Source organism: Dipteris shenzhenensis, chromosome 16 (genome assembly GCF_047967505.1).
Source record: "Dipteris shenzhenensis isolate YYH24624 ecotype China chromosome 16, Dip_SZ_1.0, whole genome shotgun sequence".
Classification (NCBI taxonomy): domain Eukaryota; kingdom Viridiplantae; phylum Streptophyta; class Polypodiopsida; order Gleicheniales; family Dipteridaceae; genus Dipteris; species Dipteris shenzhenensis.
In genome coordinates this window covers 34671563-34674852 of record NC_141611.1, presented here as the reverse complement: position 1 = coordinate 34674852, position 3290 = coordinate 34671563, and the positions used below count along the sequence as shown (strand labels likewise).

The 3290-nt window shown below is 45.1% G+C and overlaps 2 non-coding genes across 2 annotated transcripts; both read left to right on the top strand.

Moving 5' to 3' along the window:
- The first annotated feature begins 2227 nt into the window (after nucleotides 1-2227).
- On the top strand, nucleotides 2228-2321 carry LOC147892876 (small nucleolar RNA Z157/R69/R10). Its single transcript, XR_015542393.1, has one exon. It is a non-coding gene; the product is annotated as a small nucleolar RNA Z157/R69/R10 (small nucleolar RNA).
- An 85-nt stretch (nucleotides 2322-2406) lies between these two features.
- On the top strand, nucleotides 2407-2530 carry LOC147892875 (small nucleolar RNA snoR80). Its single transcript, XR_015542396.1, has one exon. It is a non-coding gene; the product is annotated as a small nucleolar RNA snoR80 (small nucleolar RNA).
- Nucleotides 2531-3290: the final 760 nt, after the last annotated feature.

Genomic DNA, 3290 nt, shown 5'->3' with positions numbered 1-3290 from the left:
CAATTAAGAGTGGAAGGTGGGTTTAGGGTGCCACATCCTTTGCCTATTCATAATTAGAAATGCAATGCTTACCTGAACACTCGCCATAGCCTGGGAAGTCATGCATCATCCACATCAAGACTGCTTTGCAGTTGAAGTCTCGTGATGAGGGAGGCCTGCTCACATCATGCACCTTGATACCTCTCCAAAGTATCTCTAGCTCGTCAATCAAAGGCTCCAAATAAACATCAGGGTTTTTGACTTTATGTTTCCCTGGAATTAGAAGGGATAGCATAACATGTCCTTTCTTAATAGCCATAGAGGGTGGAAGATTGTAATTCACCAATACCACTGGCCATACAGTGTAAGACGTGCTTTTGAGACCAAATGGGTTCACACTGTCCCTACCCAATCCAAGTCTCAAGCTCCTAGGTTCTTCCTTGAAGCTTGGCCATGTGTCTTCAATATGCTTCCATGCACGAGAGTCCGCGGGAGTTCTCCACTTGCCATCGGTTGATCGATGGGAGGAATGCCATGACATGAGCTCTGCAATAGATTTGCACTTGAACATATGTTGGATGCGAGGGATTATCGGAAAATGTCGCAATACCTTACGAGGCACGTCCAAGGTTTTGAGATCTGCTCTATATCTTGCCTCTCCACAAGTAGGACACTCTCTTGCATCCTTATGTAGGCCACGAAACAAAACGCAATCGTTGACACATGCATGGATGCGCTTGTAATCTAATCCTCCAAGAGAGGTCACATGTTGCCTTGCCATATCTCTTGAGGTCGGTAGTTTATTCTCCCTTGGAAGCATTTTACACAGTAGCCTGCACGTGAAGACCATAAATGAGGAAAAGCATTCGAGTAATTGACCCACTAGCATAATTCACCATGTTTGCAAAATAGACTTTAAAGCTTACTTGAGTAATGCATTCAAACTTGCATTGCTCCGTCCATAGATGGTTTGCAAGTTTAGTAACTCAAGGGAGGCACATAGAACAGAGAATGTGCACCCCTCAAACTCGTCCGCAGCCTTGGCCTTTCAAAAAATGTACAAAAGGACCGAGTGAAGAAATTACATGTATTCGTCCTCATGTACCGAAGACACTTCCACAGACGCCTTACCGGCTTTGCATTGTTATTGTTTATGTAAGTAATAAATATTGGCCATAGAGAAAAGGGGTACGCACCTTTCCTTCAAGCTATCTAATATTTTAAGAGTGACGATGTCTGAGGCCATGCATGCATCTAAATTCACGGATTGCCGCTTGTGTCCAAATCTGCGATAAGGAAAGTGCATGCCCGGAGCCTAAAGTGAAGGCCTGCTGCATTTTGTGAGGGATCAGCATAGCCCATCATGTTTACATTAGCAGTGGGTCCAGAGATATTGTAATTGCCCACACCAACCAAATATTCGCCAGCTGTGGCTTTGTTTAACACAAGAGAGATTATGGCAACAAAGCAGGCGAGGAAAGAGCCGCTATGCTTCTGATGAGGTAGGTCGACGACCCATTTCGGATATGCTGGTCGGAGCTCCTCCCATTCTCGAATCCACATGAACCTTCCCTCAACTATGAGACATCCGATCGAGCGGCAGCTTCCAAGTTCTACACCAAGCGTGAGCTTGTTAGATGCTGCGAGATGAAGAATCTAGATTTAATGTGAAGCTGATGCAAAACGAAATTGAGATACAGAGCTTGAGGTTCCGAGCTTCAAATCAAAAGGCAAATTCGTGGGAAGGAAAATGCGAGATGGGGCTGCTTCAATAGAGCTGCACCAAATTAGAATGGATGCTGAAGGAATGCGATGTAGGAGGTGCGGTGTGGGACCGAGTCTTTGAAAGGCCAAAGGGTGTATGAGGTTGAAAGAACCTGATACAGCGAATGGAAAACGAGCTGAAGGGGTGGTTTCGAAGCTGCGTCGAAAGGAGAAGAGGAGGAGAGGAATCCATGCAAGCTGAAGATGTAGCAACGCCACGTGGAGTAATTTGAGGCGCCCAACCATGAATTGAATTCAACCCCGCGAAAAAGGAGAGGCCGCAATTCACCCCGCGAACCGGGAGCCTACAAACAAATTTCGCTTCTCCAAGCTCACCATCAATTAGGCATCCCTTGACACGTGGCAGGCCAATAACCCTAAACCTCAAACCCTAAAGTTGAAACCCTACATTAGAAACCTATTCCTTATGAACGGGATTTGTGAGCTTCTTGTTCCGTCATGTGTTTGTAGTTTCTGTAAGTGTATGGATGCTGTGATGAGACATGGATTTCGGACTAGAGTTTCTGATCCGGCTTAGCTGGTTTGAAGAATCATCCCTTGGCTGTCTGAGCATCCTCTTTCCTTCGTTCTTTTTGTTTTACTGTCTTGCGCGCTGTCGGATTTCGTCTTTCCCTTTGTTCAGTGTCGTGTTAGGCGCTGATTACCAATATCCAGGACTGTCTCTTGTATCCTGCGATTTAATGGCATTGGCGCCAAAGCTTAACGTGGTCATTTTGAATACTGGGCGAATTCTGGTCCCTTTGTTCGGGAAACGCCACGGACATTCTCTAGTGTCAGTCTGCCGCCTCATGGACTTGGTTTGCTGTTAATGCAGGCTCCGATTGTTTCTTCCTTGAGACTGTATCCAGAGTACCCTTACTCACTTCTGAAGCTCTCGATGGAGTCCACAGTCAAGGATGTGTGCTGCTTGGATCTGTTGAAGTGTGCCCGCTAGGTTCCTTATGGAGTGGGATTTGTAACCTGTCTGTAGGTGTTTCTGCAATCGTGCTCACACGTTTATAATTTGGACTTGGAATTGAACGTTTCACAACTATATTCAGTAGAGTGAACTAATTTGATCGTTTCCTCCTGAATGGGCTTAAAAAAGTAACAAATGGAAGCGATCTGGAGAATTTTTGAACCTTAAGTCTAACCTTATTTAAAGAGAGCGTCCAAGGCCTTAAGCGAAAAAACGACTTGCTCTTAGTGAACGCCTTCCATTTCCATTTTGAATGGAAAATGAGCTTGAGCAGTAAAAGTTTAACATCAGGTGACCGTAAGAGCCTGCGAGCAGGAAACTCGGGAAATTCGTGGATCCCCTAAATGTTGATTGTCTCATCCAGGTGAATTAATTCGGCAAAACGTGAATTATTTTTGCAGCCTGAAGTGGTATGCATACTCTTTATAGCAGAGGTTGAAACGGTTGTGATTTTCCTATGTAAGAAAGGCGTTGCCATCACTACCTGGCTAGGGGTCATGCTCTGGTTACTAATTCTATCCATTTTAGTGCCAAAACTGGTAATGGTGAAAGACGTATGGCACGGTGC